Source organism: Sinohyriopsis cumingii, chromosome 18 (assembly GCF_028554795.1).
Source record: "Sinohyriopsis cumingii isolate HCF-2022 chromosome 18, ASM2855479v2, whole genome shotgun sequence".
Classification (NCBI taxonomy): domain Eukaryota; kingdom Metazoa; phylum Mollusca; class Bivalvia; order Unionida; family Unionidae; genus Sinohyriopsis; species Sinohyriopsis cumingii.
The window spans coordinates 16763139-16783740 of NC_142978.1; positions in this window are offsets into that span (position 1 = coordinate 16763139).

Below are 20602 nucleotides of genomic sequence, written 5' to 3' on the forward strand. Positions count from 1 at the left end.
GTCAGGTGCTTAAAGGAGTTTGCATCCTTTATAAAGTTAGTGCAGTCATCGGTATGTTGTAACATCTTGACTTCATCCTTTATGTTCGGTAGTTTAATACCTTCAATATTTTTGTTTAGTTGGATACTTCTACTTAGAATTTCAATAGCTATTACGTATAATAGCATAGATAGTGGGCATCCCTGCCTCACTGATCTTTTAATTTCGAATTTACCTGTTTTGGCTCCAATTACCTGTACTCTTGAAGTTATTTTGTTATACAGGATTTTAGTTCATCTTTGAAAGTTATTTCCAAAACCAAATTTTCCTAGCACTTTTTGTATATAGTTATGTTCTAATCTGTCAAAAGCTTTATCTTGATCAAAAAGTACCATGGCAGCTTTTTGTCCGGTATCGTTTATGTCTTCTGTAATAGTTTTAATACTTAAGATATTATGTTGTATGTCCCTGCCTTTTGGTCCACACGTTTGATTTAGATTTATTATATTTCCCATTCCTTTTTTTATCCTGTTTGCTAGAATGTTGCTAAGTATTTTGTAGTTAGTATTTAGGAGGGAGATGGGCCTCCATTTTTTAAGCTCTTCCCTATCGCCCTTCCCTTTGTATATTAATGTTATTATTCCCTCTCTCATACTCTCTGTCATAGCCTCATTTCTTAATAATATGTTGTTATATAACCATTCTAAAATTGGCGACAGCTCCCCACAGAATTTCGTGTAGAAATCCGTGGTGAGTCCATCTCCTCCTGGAGATTTCCCTTTTGTAAGGTCCCAGATACTTTCTATTATTTCTTCTTGTGAGATGAAACCATCACATAAGTCTTTATGTTCTGATGGAATTTTCTCACATTCAATGTCTTTTAGATACTCATCTATTTCTTTGTCTTCTATTCTTTGGGATGTGTATAGTTGGGTATAGTAATCTTCTATATGCTTTAAGATTTCATTTTTATCATTTGTTGTTTTATCTCCATAGATTTTTAAAGCATCCATTACTTTATCCCCCCCCCTTCTAATTTCCTCACGCTTGTATAGCCCTCTCACTTTCTTATATATTTGTGTAAACTTTCCAGCTCTTATTTCTCTACCCCTTATTTTCTCCTCATCGACATTATTAAGTCTATTCTTAAGTTTATTTTCAAGTTGGATTATCTTTTTTAAGTCGTAGTTCTATGCCTCTTCTTCTAGTTTTAGTTTCATTTGTGCAAATTTGACTGCTATATTTTTTATTTTAATTTTCAAATCATCCCATTCTTTAATTATGTCCATATTTCCATTTTTCATCATTTTATTTATTAATTGTTTAATCTCTGAAATAAAATTAGGATCCTCTAGTAGTTTATTGTTGAATTTCCAAGTCCCTTTTCCCCATTTATTTTCATTTGGTACAGTTAGTTTAATGAATATCAATTTGTGATCTGAAATCTTAAAAATTTATTATTTTTGCTTCTTTATAAATATTTTCTTTGTAGTTAGTACATAAAATTTTATCTATCATACTCCCTTTATTATTTTTGTATTCAAAATTATATTCTTTTCTTAGTATATTTAGTTTACGATATATATCCGTACGTTTATGTGCATTAACTAAGTCCTTCATTATTAATTTACATTTCAGGTCATTAGTGGTTAGCTCCTCTTCCCTGTCTATATTGTCTTCCACCCAGTTGTAGTCTCCCCTTAGTATTACATTTCCCATGTTATATTGTTCTAGTTATTTAGATAGCTCTTTAATAAAGCTATGTTTTTTTATAGTTATTTGCAGGTACATAAAAATATTGATAAAATGTGTTTTTCCAAATCTTATATGAATCATTCTCCCTTTAAAATCTTTCCCCTCATTTACCCTTTCCCAGCTATAACCCGGTTTATTTTTGATTAAAATGGCTACCCCCCCCCCCCCAATATACATCATTTCCTTCATAATCACTTTTAATTAAAATCCCATTTAAGTAACTCTCGCAATATGCTTTTATTTCGTCAGTAAACCCATTGTGAGTTTCTTGGAAAAACAAAATGTCGTATGCTAAGTTTGGACTAAATTTGTTAATTTTTTCCTTGTTTATGCCGTTTACATTTATAGATAAAACTTGGAAGTTCATTCCTTCCATTTTCCCGCTTCTCCAGGGTGTCGCATTATGGTTATTATATTTTGATTTGTTTGTAATTTGTTTTGGGTTTGGTTATGTTTTTTATATTTGAATATTTCAGGTGGAGGTACTAGCCCCCCTCCCCCATCCCCATGGTGCTGTTAGTGTCATTTGGCGACGTTTCCAGTGTCTCATTTTCCTTCTGGGTTGTAGTGTTTTCCGTTGTTTCAGTCTCTTGGTTTGTTGTCTCGGTCCTTATCGTACTTGTAGTCTCCTCCGTGCTCTCATATTCGGATTCCATCTGTGCATTTCTGTCATTTTCTTCATCGTTTTCATTTTTTTCATTTCATTCTCTGTCTCGCTTTCGTCAATTGCTGTTTCCCTCTTTTTCTTTTGTGCCTGTTTTTTTCTCCCTTATTTGTTTTTCTTTTTGTGATATTATATCTGTCTTGTCCATTTCTTCATCTTCTTTTTCTTGGGGCGATTCTATTCCGCTTTCAACCTTTCTTTTCTCTCTGTGTCTTCTTTGTACAGGTGTGAATGTCAGTGGTGCTAAGGGTTCAGTTCTATTCCAGTTAATTCTTTTTCCTCTTCTTCATGAATTTCTTCATGTTCTAGTTCTTGATATCTATTTTTAACTGTGATCCCTTCTTTTGCTGGCGTTGCTATTGCCCCAGTTCTATTAGGGCTCAAAATTTGTTGCCATTCTGGAATTGTTTGTAGGTCTTGTATTTCAGTCACGTCTATTTCCGGAAGCGTTGTATCCGTTTCTTCTTCTTTGTTTCCTTTTGCTTCTTTCCTTATTGTTTAATCATATTCAGTATTTCTTTTTGTTGTTGCTGTAGTTGTTGTTGTTGCGACGTGTCTCCTGAAGTATTCTTGGGTGATGCTGCCTTACTCGCGTAGGTCTCTTTTTCTTTGGTGTTTTCAGCTGGTAGTCCCTGGACCGGGCAGTCTCTTGGCCCATGTCCGGTCCGCTGGCATATGGGGCAACTTCTATCGTTCTCAGATCCCCTATACCAACTTATGAGTTTGAAACCCAATGCATTAAAAAAAAAATCGGGATTTTTTTTGCGTCTTCTTTATTTACATATATGGTTCTGTTGCCCGATTTTATTGGGGCGAAGCCCCACGCCGTTGCTATCTTGTGAGTTACTATTTTCACTCTGAACTTCGTCTCTAGTTTCTGTATTAGTTCTCCGTTGTTCACTTCTAATGGTAGTCCCGTTATTTGAATTTCTGTCAGCTTTGGCTCTAATTGCCTGATGAAGGCGCCACCATAGTTTTCACTCCTTTTATTTCCAATTCTCCAACGTCCAGTAGGGGTATTTGGTCCTTAGTATATGTGACGAACTTATTTATCCCTGCATGTTCTATTCCGTCAATCTTGCCTATATTTACCCCCATTGTATGGAGCGCTGTTAGTACTTCCACCTGTTTGGGCGCCGTGGGTAACATTCCGAAATCTAAAGTCTGGCAACCTGCTGGATGGCTAACAATGAGCTGATTTTCTTCTACTCTTGTATGAAAGAATCTACCGAGCTTTGATCCCTTCTGCGCCGCCCTTCCCGGCATGGTTTCTGTATCTATTATTTGGAGTTGTATTGTATTGTATTTGGAGTCAAATTTCACCTGAGTGGGTCTGACACCACTATTATATAGATAACTACAAAACTATAGGTAATTGGAGATTTTGAAGGCGGTGATGCCTATCAATGAGGATAGTCAATATGTTTTTTGAATACTTATTGAAATAAATCACCTATTTAATGTAGGCAAAACAAGTCATATAGATGAAAAATACAAAAAGGTCAGATACCTACTAACCCACGCAGAAAAGTTTGTGAAAAATACTTAACACTTCAAAATGTAAATAAATGTAAATACTTCTCACACTAATTCTTGTCCATTGGTACACTGCTAATCCGTTTGCTTTGTCCTTGCCATTTTCAGACGATAAAACAACAGACTGTACTTCTCAAGAAGGGGTATGTCTGTATAAACAACATAGTATGAACAGCATATTAGTGGTCAGTCCATTGGAGCTTCTGAAGGGTGCTGGTCATGGCATTGTATTAAAGTGCCTGATGATTCTTGCAAGAAAATGTGAATTGGCCTTTGTCCCACATGATAGGGTAAATATAATTATAATATGGTTAATGTAACAGTTTATTTTTTTATGTACTCTGCATATTTCTCTGGAATGCACGTTGATGTATTTTAGTACATTTTAATAAGGTTATCAACATGCATTTTATTTTTTAGCATATCTTTCTGTCCATACGTTTGTCTGTCTGTCTGTTCTCTACTTTTGCTCTAAACACCGAATGTTATTTAGGTTTAGTTGATTCACAATCTCTCAAGATGGATAATTAACAAATATATGGTGTTGTAAGTTATTCGTATTGAATGTACTGTAAACAGAATCAATTGTAAACCTGCAGAACAGTAATGCACTGATGACGATATTATTTATTGTTGTAGTAAATTTATTTTTATTGTATTTGTAGGGTGTATGTAACAAAACAGGAGAAATGTCTCAATCTCCACTTATCAACCTCAATGCACAATAAACCCAATAATGAACAAATACCGGACTTGTATCATCTATTCAGTGAGTAGAAGGCAAGTGCTGTAACATACGTATGTATGTATGTATGTGTGTGTGTGTGTGTGTGTGCCTCCAGTCAGGTTTGATTCTTTTTATTTGTCGAAGTTATGATTTAAAATAGTTATTTTCAATAATGCGAGGTAGTACAGTAATGGAAGATAAAGGACTAAAACATAAAACACATAACATGTACCAAATTTCTCAAATCAAAAGTCATTACAATAAGAGCAGCAGGGAGGGCGAACCGACCTAAGGGTTCCGACAAAAAAATAAAACCTCTATGAAAAATTATCCCGTAGAAAGGTTTAGATTTAGAAATAAAGGCTTCCTTGGAGTGTTTTATTTTTGTGGGGATCAACCCCATCAATAAAACTTTAGTTCGAAAAGATAGCTGAAAAATAAGATCTCCTCTATGGGTTTTATTTATTTTTGTTTACTTTTTTTTTACGACCAATATAGGTAGGCGCCCTTCCTGCTGCTGTAGTAATTTTAATTGATATGAGTCAGGGAATTTTACATCAGAGTTTTACAAAATATATAAGTCAAAGAATATTTTCAATTTTAAGATACAAATTGAAATTAATAATTAATGGATGTTGGAGAAGCACATAGAACCAGAATAGCACAAGAGAGACAAGAATTATTTAAAAGATACATACCGTTACGAGAATCAGTTAAACAAAAAATGCGTGCAGTTCAGGATGCAAAAGAAGGATTCGCTGAATCAAACCAATTATTATTTAAACCCATCCATGATTATGTTATGATATAACTGAAACAACTGAAAAAGTCATTTAATTTGACACAAAAGATCCTGAGGATATAAAACGTGGAATTCTTCCTGTGTTGAAAAAAATTGAAGAACAAACTCGACCACAACCTGTTGCTGAAGCAGCAGCTGAAGATAAACCTGATGATGATACAGGACAATCAACTACTAGAATTGCTGCAGTTGATAAATTTACCGAAGATAGTATTACCGAAATAAGATCGATAACGAATATTGATATACTTGCTGCAGCTGCTGTGCAAGCATATACTTCAGATCAACGAAAGTCGATTTTAAAACCTGAATACGCCGATAAATCAGTAGATCGTGAAACATGGTATAAATGGATATTTAATATATATTATAAAACTAAACAAGCTAGAACGAATAATCTAAGATTTATTGAATATAATAATGCGATAGATAGATATCTTGAGAGATTACAGCAACAACCTTCACTAGAACAACAACCTTCACCTGAACAACCTTTTTCACAACCTTCTCCACGGAAAAAACAAAATCTGTTGTTCATTTATTTACTGATGATGCTCTTGATACTTTCAAAGATAAAGATAAATAAATTAAAATTGCTGCACACGGTTATGATAGTAGAGATCAATGTTTAAAACCTAAAAACATAGATAAAGTAAAAGATAATATTTGGATTCCTTCAGTATATTTTGCTTCTACAGGTGAGGATTATGATATAAAAAATCCAGGTTATTTAGAGTTTAAAAAGCTTGTGCGTGATGAAATAGAATCTTAACGACCAAAATCCCCAGAAGAATTTCAAGATACGCCTGAAGCTACTGGTAGTGGTTATAATTCTATCTGCCCTGATAATGTTGTTAATGATGTATCCCGGTTAGAGGTTTTAATTGGAGGAAAACGAGCTGGAAATAACTCACATGAAATAATTAATGAAGCAACCGATATCTGCCGGAGATTATTTCAGGGTAATATTATTGATGTAGCTATTTATCGTGATCTTATTGATGAGCTCGTCGACGACTACAGCGATTAGAGATAAGTAATAAAATAAAATGATTGTGCATAAGGGTAATCGCAGACCTGTACAAGTTCGTGTAGTTAATGAACGGCTACCGATGTATAAATTTACATACGGAAATGGATTAGGTGATACAGTCAAAGGTTTTATTACTCGAATAGCTCCTAAGGCTGGTCCTATTGCTAAGCAGCTGTCAATGGAGGCTAAGAATTTTGTTCGTGATAAAGCTGCAGCTGCTGTTGGTGCTGCTGCTAGCAAAGCATTTGATGCTGTCAAAGATAGATTAAAATTAATACGACGAAAAAAATCGGCCATAAAATTATCGAGTACCACTGAGATGCCCGGCGACGTTAGTAAAATAATAAATGACTCTGCTAATCAAAAACTAGCATCATTGGCACAACAAAATGAGATAATAAATACTAGTATGTATGGAGATGGTCTTCGTTTTAGAAGATAATATTTTATAATAAAATGTTTTCGCGAACATCTAATGAGGCTTTTGACATGGATGAGTCCATAAGTAGGGATATTTCAGTTCAGGATTATCAGTATTACTCGTATGACGCTAAAACACCTGATGCTGTTGGACGAATAGAGTTGCAGGTACATGACACAACCAGTTATTTTTTGCCATGTGAGGCATTTATCGAGGTTGTAGGTGAAATTTTAACAACTTATCCAGTAATCCAGTATACCCAGCTAATGTTAAAGTTGGATTTGTTAATAACGGCATTATTGCATTATTTAATGGTGCTGCTTATATGGTTGACGGAAAAGAAATTGAATCTATTAATAATAATTTAGATGTTGCAACAACTATTATAGGCTTAGCAAAATACTCAGATGATTTTATCAGATCAGCTGGGCCCCGTATGATGTTTGCTAAAGATAATTTTGATGATGCTGATCACGAACAATTTATTGTAAGACAACCACAAAATCGTGCTGCTCCTAATCCCGCTAATGCTGAAATCGAGAATATGATTATCAACACTAATCCCGATTATAATCTTGGATTTGCTACACGTAAAAGTATGTTAAAGGGGGACCGCAGACAGTTTTCTTGTGCTATTCCATTATCTCATATATTTGGATTTTGTGGATGGTTTAGAAAAGTTATTTTTGGAGCTAAACACAGTTGTTTTTCATCGAAAAGCTAATAGTAATGATGCTATTTGGAGAAAAGATGTTGCTGGTGTTGTTGATGGTAAGGTTGTTTTATCTAAATTATCGTTGTGGATGCCGGTGATGACACCAACAGCACTTACTGAGGAACAAAAATTACTTTCTTTTATGAACCAGGGTGGTAAATCAATTATGTCTTGGCTGACAACAGTCACAGATAGTATTACTTTTACAACTGGTGCTCATTTTACCTGGCATATAGCATCGCAGCAAGGTGTTTCTGCACCAAGACATATCTTTATAGTTCTTCAGAGAACAGAAAGAAGAACAGGAGCTAACCAAACTCAAAGTCATGTGGTATTCGATACATTTGATGCCAGTGAAATTTCATTGAGAATAAATGGACACCAAGAACCAACTGAAGAAATTTCATTAGATTTTGACGGTAACTCAGTTGCACGTGCATATCATCGGTTATGGAGTTTTATGGGACGAGACTAAAATGTTGATACGGGTTTGTAAATATCACAGTTAGATTTCAGAAATTTATATCCAACTTATTACTTTTCACTGGAACATCTTGATTTGATAAAACAATCTGTTGTTGATATGCATTTTAAGGCCAGAATAAATAATCCAGGTCATGTTGATTTCACAGCAATTGCTGTTATATTAAGTGATAGAACTATGCTTCTTGAGGGTGTTGGTGATATAATGAGAGTTACTGATGCTCCTGTGGAGAAAATGTAATTTAAATCAATCGTGTTTATTTATAAAATACCATATGAACATGTTAGTGTGACTCTGACCCCTGGTCAGACGAAAAAACTTCAATCAAATACCGCAAAAAACTGTGGAGTAAAATTAACACTAAAAAATAGGCAAATTCAAGGTGGTCCTAATAAACTATCAATAACTAAAACACAACAAAAACACTTTAATAAAGCTAAATCATCTAATGTTGGCGTTCAAATTGATCTATCTGCGAGTGCCGTAAAAGATATGATTAAAATAGGTGGATTTTTTCCATTATTAGTTGCGTTACCAGCGTTATTTGCTGCTGCTGCACCAGCTGTTGCAAGAGCTGCTGCGTTAGGTGCTGTTGGAACAGCATCAGGTATGGCAGCAAAAAAAAATGTTAGGAGGAAAATATAGCAAAAAAAAAAAAAGGACGAGGACTTTATCTACCAGGAACACGATACGAAAAAGGACTTTATCTACCAGGAACACGGTACGGACGAGGTCTCCGACTAGGAACATCAAAATAACACCGATGTCTAATTTTGATCTAATTAATGCTGCTAAAAAAAGTAAAAATAAAGTTTTTCAGAGGAGTGTTAATGCGAGATAAATTACCGGCGTACCCAAATAAATATGAAACAGGGAACATAAATCTTGATAACAGCACCGGACTGGGTACTCACTGGGTTGCTTATGCTATTAATCCACGTGAAATTATTTATACTGACTCATACGGATTAGCTCCACCTCAAGAATTTTTAAATTATGTAGCTCAATTAAATACTCCAACATGGTATTCTACGTTACCAACACAAACACTAACTGATCCTCCAATATGCGGTCGTGAAGCAATAAATGTTCTCGCTGCGATATCTAATTCTGATAAACCCTATCATAAAACAGTCCACGAGTAAACATCAGGTAAATTAAATCAAACAGTTATAAATAATGGTCGATATTTATGGTAGATCTCCTTCATCAAGAAAAGATCCTGACGTAGATTTATCTAAATACGCAACAAAAGATGATGTTAATAATCTCTTATCGATAGCAGAAGTAGAACCTGATGAGGTTGTTGTCTTTCAAGATCAACATGGAAAGTTAAAAACGAGTAATATTAAAATAGCTGATATAATCAAATGAAACGAATATGACACACATGTGGGTGATTTTAACATTATTCAAGAAGATATTAAAAAAATTAAAAAGACCAGCGAAGAAATTAATAACTGTGTAAAAATCACCGGTGGTACAGTGTTGGAAGAACTTAACATGAACAAAAATAAAATATCTTCACTAGGAGATCCAACAGCAGGTGAGGATGCAGTAACAAAAAAATACGTCGATGATGTAAATTTGAGATTACGTGCCCTGCGTGAAAAATACGTCGATGATGTAAATTTAAGATTACGTGCCCTGCGTGAAGAATATGATCAGCATATAATCACATTCACAAACTTCAGAAGAAATACTTTGGTAGCAAAAATAAAGCAGCTGATGAATTTTTTGGAAGACCTCCCATAGTTAACATAAAACTCGCAGAAATTAAAAAATTATCTGATGATGTAGTTCGTGTGGTATCATCATTTTTATCTGTAATATGGACAAGAACAGATAATACAATAACATATACTCTAACAGTTACAGGTTTTTATAGGTATCAGTAATTAGCTTGATGAAATTTAAAATAACCACAGTTGGATTATCAGTTGAATCCTCTTATCCAGCAATGATTGAATTACAAAAAGATATTGAAGCAGTATTTGAATTACGATCAGATGATAATACCTTATCTAGAGCATCTTACTCCTATGTGCTAGAAAACATCTTAATTTTGACACACGTCAGATAAATTAAATCAAATCAAATATAAATAATGGTTGATATTTACGGTAGATCTCCTACATCAAGAAAAGATCCTGACGTAGATTTATCTAAGTATGCAACAAAAGATGATATTAATAATCTTTTATCGATAGCAGGAGTAGATCCTGATGAGGTTGCTGTCTTTCAAGATCAACACGGAAAGTTAAAAACGAGTAATATTAAAATATCTGATATAATCAAACGAGATGAGTATAACACTCACGTGGATGACTTTAATAATATCAAGGAAGAAATTAAAAAAGTCAGTCAAGATATTGAAATTTTAAGTGGTCAAATAATTCAAAAAATTGGTACAGCAGTATATGATGAAGATATTTATAAAATTAATAAAAAACTTGCTAACATTAGGACCACCGTTGATACATTTGAAGAAAACACTAAATTATTTCCAGATATTATCGAAAAAAATCGTCTTATTAAGGTTCCACCTGTTGTATCTTTATTTAATTCATATTTACAAAATTTAACATTTATTTGTGCAACAGGAATACTTAGGTGGATGAAAGAAGTAAATAACACCATCATATACCCTTCTGTGCCAGTTAGTGGCGTGTACAGATTAAGTATATTTTTATCACTGAGATTCGCGATTAATTGCAAATATTATAAATGGCGACATCCCTCAGATAAATTTATCGGTTCATTAACTCTTTTAATGAAAAGAGGAGATGATAAAGAAAAAGAGGTTTTTACACTAGAACCTTTAGATATGGGAGCAGCATGGTTATCCCAACCAGTAGAAGTATATTGGTGCATAGAATTTATCACCGCTAAAATACCCTCATCATTTAATTGGATACAAAATTAATAATGAGCGCATCAAAATACAGATATAATCAGGCACGTGCATGGCAGATGTCGCTGAAGAATATCATCGATGTCTACCAGGTAAAAATCAAAAAAATATCAGCGCAGATTAGTTATCATTGATGTTGTTGTTTACTCAGTATCAGCTGTTGTTGCTGGTGCTGGAATAATATTATCTGCGATGACAATGAATGCGCCGATAACAGTTACCATAGCTGTTTCTGGAACTACTACGTTGGCTGGTGTATTTAACATCATAACCAAAAAAATATCTTCGTGCACTAATGCAAAATTAGCCGAGTACAAAGATAAATTACAAACACCAACAGCAGCGTACTCAAAATTGTCTTCGTTGTTATCAGAAAGCCTTAATGATGGTATTATATCTGACGCAGAATTTTCATTGATGACTAAAATTGATAATCAAACGATTAAAGATACTAATATAAATAATGACCGAGTTATTACAGCAGATCGCGACGAACACAACACCGATAAAAACAACAATGATATCAGCTAGTTCAACTAAACCTGAGTTTAGTATTAATTTTCCGACTCCTATTTCTATCAGCGAAATCGCACTATCACAGTTGCGCGTCTACTATAGCTGGCCAAATATTAGATCAAAATCATTTGGTGGATTACCATCAAATAATTCTTTTGTTTTTGCTAATAAAAATAAAACTGATGGAAGACCTGATTGGATCGTAGTTGGACTACCAACAGGCACATACAGTATTGTTAGTATTAATGATGAATTAATATCAAGAATAAAAAATATAACAGTAGACAAAGAACCCGGAAAAAATATCTGTACACGATCCAACGTTAACGTCAGTCATTGAAGTAAGCTCAGATTACAAGGTGGATATTTATGCGATCTCAATAAGAACCGTACTGGGTTGGCCTGAAGTTAGACCACCAGCACCACCAGAACCACCAGAATTTAAAAAATCTGATTTTATCACAGATAAAAATTCTTATCACGATCTTAATATAAAATATAAAGAGATTTTAGTTGATATAAAAATACATCGGATGAGGATTTCCTCTCTTTTGTGAACATAAAAAGACAGTTGATTTTTCAATGGAGTTTTGGTTGTAAACAAACCGATGGATTGGCTAGAATAACAAGATTTTTAACATTTAATTAAGATAATATTAATGAAGTATTTGAGTATTTGAATCAAATTCATGAGCAGCTATTAAATGTTAAACAAAACTTTTCACGAGTGTGTTTTTAATTCATCAGGCTAATGTGATGAAATTATCAGGCACATAGAAATATTAAATCAAATTGCGTTCGACATGGAATATCTTAATACACGACTGATTCAGATGCTAATTAATGATAAATCAGAAAATAAGCAAAGATTTTTAGCCGCGTATTTACCGAAGCGACGTTACCAAATTATAAATTTCCCGGTTATAGCGTAGATAAAATGAGAAAATCTACCACCGATACCATCGATGAGTTGTTTTCTAATTTATCGTCGTGGAAACAATTACTACCACCATCATCTATTATTAAACGTGATAACGCTCCTGATGATACCGGACGGCATATTTCACCTGAAATAGTAAATATAACCAATGTCGTCACAATTAATCTTAATTGTGATATCGTCGAAAACAGCTACAACACAGATGCATCTGTTTCTGATCAAGCTCAGCAGGGATTTGTTCTTTATTCATTTTCACCAAATGAACCAGCAGGACATTTAATTGTGCAGGAACCAATTAATCCTGTTTATCTTCGGTGTCGTAATAATTTATTATCACGAGTAAATTTCTCACTAACATATCAATCTGGACATCTACTTGATCTGCGTGGCGAGACTCTGAGCATAAATTTATTAATAAAATCTTAGTTATGCAGGTTAAAAAAAAATGAAAAAAATTTTTTTATACTGATTTTCACTATCTATCAGCTTTCTTAGTTGTCGTGCTCGAGTATCAATCATTTATTTAGACTCGTACTCGTCAGATAACGCTCATCTAATCTTCTCAACGGCACGTACTAATGCGGTAAAATCACTTATTTCAGTCTCATCGATGTTAATAAGTGATTTATACATCGCAGACTGAATTTTTTTTATAAATCTGTACTCGGACGATAGAGTATATCTTCCTTCTTGTTTGTTTTGTGCTATTGTTTCAAAATCTGTAATAATTTTATCAGAATCTAACTCATTTGATAACGGTATCTCTTTGATTTTTAATATTTCAATTGATTTAATTATTTCATCAATGTTTTCCTGATTCATTATATTATTATTTTTATTTCTAAATAATTGTATTTATCTAATAGCAGAGGATAATAAGAGAATTTGATCCACACTCCAAATTTATTAGAAAAAGATGATATATGTATTCCTTCTGCAACTCTAAGTACTATAGCTGAATTTAAACTAAAATATTTACCAGCTGAATACATAGACTGAAAATATAATTCCTCTCCGGTTTCTGTATTAATTGATTTAACTGCTTTAGAAACTTTACGTCCATAACCAGCGTTTCCTTTATGTTATTTTCACTTAACGTAATTGCCTGGAGATTTTTTTATGGAATTATTTAATTTATCTCCATCAATATGATCAATTACTAAACCATATTTGATTGGTCCGTGAAAACACTCATAAATAAAACGAAGATTCAGATAATGTTTATTATTTCCAGTATTAAAATGAAGATAACCAGATTTATTGATTTGACCAAGTGGTTTATTCAGTTTGTGGTGCCTAACAACACCGTCACATGATGCTTCATAGTTTTTAATGGTTGGATGCTTCCTGAATATCGTATCCATATACAATTATCTATTTGTCTAAATCAAAGTTTGTTTGAAAATCTATTTAAATAATCTTCTTGACGTTTGATAGCAATATCACTATCAGTTGATTTTTTTTTCGTAATGTCTCTTCAGTTCTCTGTATTTTGTTCCACCACATTTTGCACAAATACGTGTTTTTCCTCGGATTCCAACATTACATCTAATACATCTAGTTGGTCCAACTCCACCTCTCGTATATAAGCTAAGTGTATCCCACAAAATTCTTTTCTACATGATCTATTACAGCAAGTAAACGAACCGACCATCAACCACTTGCACTGATTCATTATTATTTAAATACTTGTTTAAAATATAATATGTTTTTTGATCTTGATGAAGCAGAATATATTATTCCTGAAGTAGATAAAGCTAAAAAAGAGTTCTACGATGATGGAGCAGCTCATGTTTGGTCAACGTGGAACGCAGCAGATATTGATAATACTATGAACGATACACGAGCTAAAAAAATAATTAGTTCACTCAGCGATAATAAATTTATATTCAGAATAAAATTTATTGTGAATAATGAAAATGACGTTTGGATTACTCGTGATAATGTGACCCAATAATAGGTGCAAAAAAGTCTGTTACTGTGAGCAATAATTCTCGGCCCGGATTATTAACAGGTATTAATAAGCCGTATTATTCACGAGCATATCCTGTTACAGTAGTTGTTTATGGTATTTATCGATTAAATAAACCGACCGTTGAGAATCTCACTAAGATGAAACTGTCAGTGAAAATAAACTGCGTAGCTGAGCGAGTAATAGAGCACTTTACAAACGCAAAACGTGGAAACGGCCTAACAGATCTGCGAAAAGAAAAATAAATAATTGGGCTGAATCAGTTGCTGATGGTGCATCAGTAAATGATGTTGCTGCGTTATCTGCAAAATTAAATTCCCCATAACGGTAAAAACGTTATCAGGAGAGATTTTATATTCATCTGCGTATAAATCCAAGGGAGCGCCTATTGAAATAATTGATCATAATTCTTATGTATGGAGTAAATCAGTAACTATTTTTCCACGAGATCGTACCGTTAAATTCCATCCCGCAGAAATGTTTGATTTTATTCATAAAATAAGTAAATCAGATCCTGTATCTGTTTCGTTATTTTCTAGTGATGAACGATATGATCAGTTCGTGAGACCTAATGGTGATATGTATCGAAGTGAATTACTACATGACTCAATGACAGCAATAGCAGAAAAATATTCAGTGAATAAGGAATTACTTGTTAACTGCTTTACTATTCCATCTGTTGTTGCTCACACAGCAAGAGAAATAAATTTGTGGAAACCAACCCGTCGAGAACATCTCAAAGATATTCAACAAAGTTGTATCGAATACGGCCACGGCGGATTATGGAATACTGATTATAATTGTGCTAATATGATATCATTTGATATGATTGCATGTTACCCAGGAAGACTTTTGGGATACAGCGAGTGTAATAAATATTTTACTCAATTGGGTCATCCTACTGATGAGATGACTCGTGTAGCAATTAATGGTCCGTTACCAGAGTTTTCACTAGCAGGTTTCGCTCGTGTTGTATCATTTAAGTTCGCTGCAGGGTTATATAAAATATGTTATGTTTGGTTTGGCAGGCATTTTTCAGAACAACGATGGGTTCCAATAGTACTACTAAGATATATGTTAGATTCTGCGATGTTAACGTCGTTAACGGTCAGCGAAGCAATTATATCATATCAGAAACAAACTGCGGTTTGGTTACCAAGGGAACACGATGACGCAAGATTTAGGCAGAAAAATAATTGGTAAATTTATTCAAGGTGGTGCATATGATCATCAACGACATCATTGTAGATTAATCATGGATGAGGCTGAATTAGATTTTATAATCGCTGATACAGCTGAAAAAGGTATCTTTTGTAATCGAGAAAATATTTATTTATCAGATGGAACTAAATTCGGTACCGTAGTTAGTTATCTCGAAGGAGAATCACCGCAATATACTCATTTAAGATCATCGGTGTTAGCTTATGCAAGTATAAATTTATTATCAATGATAAACAGATTTCCTGATGACGCAGTTAGAGTAGCTACTGATTCATTCTACATTGATAGAAAACATTTACCAGAGTTAGAAAAATTAACCGGCGATGGATCATGGGGAACATGGAGAGTAAAAGACGAGAGTATTTTATATTACTGTGAAAACGCTGATGTTGCCGTGGAAGATAAATATTACTTAGATAGCGTATTAGAAATATCAACAGCACCATCAGTGTATGATCCTGCAGCAAGACATAAAACGGTTTATATAAACGGACCAGGTAGATCAGGTAAAACAACAAGAATAATAGAATTATTTAAAAACTCTGAGGTTGTTGTGTTGACGCCAACACATAGATTAGCGAGAGAAATGAGACAGCGTGGGGTTAATTCTAGCACATATCACAGTTTTTTTCAAATACAACGGTGGTGCGTGGAATCCATCTCGGATGGGAGAAAAATATATAAATAAAGTTATTATTTGGGATGAGATTTGTACTGTTTTTGTTGGAGTATTAAAAATGTTCTTGGACTGGTTACTGACAAAAAATGTTGCAGTAGTTATGTGCGGCGATCACGGTCAACCAAATCCTATTGATGGAGAATCACCTCATGAGTGGTTAAATAATTTTGCTGATTACTACGAAGAAGTTAATTCCGATTACAGATCACTTGATGGTCGGCTAAGTGAATTTAAAAAATTAATTCGATTAAAATCTAATAAAATTCAATGTAGTGTGATGCGAGAAATAATCCCAGAAACACCAATGAAAGATTTTTTTTATTAACGTGGACACCAAATGATTTAATAGTTGCCAGCAGAAAAATAATCCAAGATGTACTTCAGCAAAAACTATTTAAATTACATCAAGAAAAATTTCCACTGATACCTGTGCCGTTATGTTATAGACCAGCTGATACCAGACCTCAAAATATTGATGTTGATATACCTGGTAAAGGAAAACAAAATCTTGTATTAAATGATATTGTTGCTGTTGATATTAATTTAGCTGAAGAAGCATTAAATGCAACAAAATCACCTTGGACGCTAGGTTATGCTATGACTATCCACTCGTCGCAGCGATTAACTATTTCTGATACTCGAGTTTGGATTATCGATGACTACATCGAGTGGTCTAACCTAGTATATTTAGCTGTTTCTAGAGTGAGAAAAATATCTCAATTGGGTCGTATTACCCTAGACAGATTAACTATTAAAGATGAAACAGACGAGTATGTGATAAGAAACAAATTATTCAGTTATCAACAATTTGTCCAAAAAAAAAATAATTATGAATTTGATTTAGATGTCGAGTTTGTTTTATCGCTGAAAGAGAAACAGAGCAACCACTGTTCCGGCTGTAACTGCATAATGACATGGTAATATCAGAAAAATGATTCCAGACAGTTTACCGTAGACAGAATAAATAATAATTTAGGTCATAACAGAGAAAATGTTACATTAGTGTGTTTAGAATGTAACAGACGTGGAGTTGATTATCTAAGTGATTGAGGTGGTAGTTGAGTATCAGCTGGAATAACTTGAAGCTCTTCACGGGTAAATCCACATTGAGGAGCTAATGAATCTAACATATAAATTGCTGGTCTACCTGACGATCTTGTTACAGATATTATTTTGTGTGTAGTTGTGCTCCAAATAGGATCAGTTGCTCTTTTTCTGCCTCCTTCAGCTTCACCTGGTTTGTGTAAATATCTAACAATGACGTCGCCGAGAACTGGTCGAGTTGACAAATCAGGCAGTCGGATTGGTATAATTTTTTGTGTGAATTCAATTGCTGGTTTCATTGATATTGCTCTTGTTGGCTCATTATTTATTGCTGCTATGACATTTGGTAACCTAGTAACCAAGTCATTGGCTCGTTTATTCTGAATGAATTCTCACGCATATTGATAACCAAATAGCCGCTCAGCTAGTTAGTGTTTTATTAAATCTCTCAACGATAGCTTGATCGTTGTGAATATTAACTTTTCCTCTTCTTATATTTACATTTTTCTGTTTCATTAAAAAAGTTACCGCACCAAGAAACTCTCGACCAGGATAAACCTGAAGTAATTTTGGCCATGTTAATGGTCCTCGTTGATATATTTTCTCAAATGCGCCAGCAACCTCAGTTGCTGTTTTAGTTATTAACGGTTCAGCTTCTTTGTATCTACTAGCAATATCAACAACAGTTAGCACATATTTGTAAGTTTTATCATTAACGGTATCATGTGGTAAAAACATTATATCAGCCTGGTGAACTTCATTTGGCACGCTGACGTCAAAATGTGCGTACTCAATTCGCTTAGGTGGTGGTAAATAAATCTGCCAAATAGCCTGTTTAGATAACCACGCAGCAGTTACTGATGGTTTCACCTGAGCAGCTTTTGCTAATTTTTTAATAGCTGGTTTACCACGCCAAAATCCAACAGGGAAATAATAAATTGCTTCCATAATATTGATTACCAGCACCTAAAACTAATTTACCTTTCATTGCAGTATTAATTATCCAGCTAGCTATTCTTTCTCTGACTGACTTATCTTTTATGGAATTTAACGTATGAATTAATTTTACATCAGCTAAATGTCGCTGTTGTAGATCTTTACTTTTATACCCAATATCATGAGCTAAACATGCTCGATCAATTGCATTTATTGGATCCTCACCAGGATTTGGTTGATCTTGATTATTTAATCTGATATCTAGTCTGGTTCCTGGTCCACAATAATTATATCCTGGTAAATGTTTTTCTCCACGATATTTAGACCAAAAAAATCCTGGAACAGACATTAACTCTCCTGCAATATCACCTCCGTGGGTGGATCTTTCTTTAAAATTGTTTTTGATTTTAAAGATTTTTTACCCGATGAGGTAAACCTAAATTTTGTTGTACCACATTTTGTGCATTTACCAGTAACAGCTGATCTATTGTTGCATGTAACAACCGTAGTTAGATTTACCGTTGGAGTACGTGTTTTATATTTCACACAATATAAATCCATAATATAATTATATCATGAATGTAATTGATTTTTCAGCTACAAAAAAATCAATTCCAGTTAAACAACACGCTGCGTTACCAAATTCAATCAGAATGATAATAATTGGCCCATCAGGATCGGGTAAAACTCAGTTGTTGCTGAATTTGATAATGAGATGGCTGAAATGGGATGAATTGTATTTAGTTACACCATCAGTTGATGATCAACGATGCTATCAGGTACTTAAAGAATTTAATGAGAACGCAGCGTTACTAAATGATGGTGAAAATATTTTTGATTTTATAACAGATATCGAAGAGGCACCATCAGTTGATTCTCTAGATGGATCAGTTAATAATTTAGTTGTCTACGATGACGTAATATTAGATAAACAATCTAATCCAGCTAGAATATTTTCCCGCGGCCGACATAAAAACACTGATGTTATTTATGTAACTCAAAGATATACTCAAATATCAAAGGTGATTAGGGATAACTGTAATATTTTAGCTGTTTTTAACGGCGTAGATGTACATACACTTAGAAATATTCATCAAACTTGGTGTAGTGGAGATATGGATCTAAATAAATTCAAAAATTTCTTTAGTCGAGCTCAATCTACACCTTATGGATTTGTAACAGCAAATGTATGTGATCCACGAACAAGATATCGAATAGGTCTAGATAGAATCTTTTAACGCTCTGACTTATATAACTACAGCAGCAGGAAGGGTGACTACCGATGTTGGTCGTCAAAAAAGTAAAATAAAAAATAAAAACGTAGAGGAGACTTTATTTTTCAGCTACTATTTCGAACTAAGGTTTTATTGATGGAATTGGCCATTACAAAAATAAAACACTCCAAGGAAGCCTTTATTTGTAAATCTAAACCTTTCTACGGGATAATGTTTCATAGAGGTTTTATTTTTTTTGTCGGAACCCTTAGGTCGGTTCGCCCTCCCTGCTGCTCAATAAGAACAATCAATATTTTTGTTTCTCCTAAAATGTAACAAAACGTCATGGATTTAGAATTACAGCAATAAATGTGCTGGAAAAAATATATTGTTTTCAAAAATTATATACCATGATAAAAAAGAACAAATTAAATAAAATATAAAATAATATTAGTTTTTGAACTCGTGCGATACCTATGAAGTGATCACATTTGTCTCTGAATGAATTCCAATGCTGATATATGCATTCTGTTGTTAAGTGAAGACTAGGCCTTACTGTGTTTAATATACCTTCACTTGTAGAATGGAAAATCCACATAACTAAGACAAGGCCTTAATGTCTTTGTTTGATATACCTTCACTTGTAGAATGGAAGACACACATAACTAAGACAAGGCCTTAATGTGTTTGGTTGATATACCTTCATTGTAGAATGGAAGACACACATAACTAAGACAAGGCCTTAATGTCTTGGTTGATATACCTTCACTTGTAGAATAGAAAATCCACATGACTAAGACAAGGCCTTAATGTGTTTGGTTGATATACCTTCATTGTAGAATGGAAGACACACATAACTAAGACAAGGCCTTAATGTGTTTGGTTGATATACCTTCATTGTAGAATGGAAGACACACATAACTAAGACAAGGCCTTAATGTCTTTGATTGATATATCTTCACTTGTAGAATGGAAAATCCACATAACTAAGACAAGACCTTAATATCTTTGGTTGATATATCTTCAATTGTAGATTGGAAAATCCACATA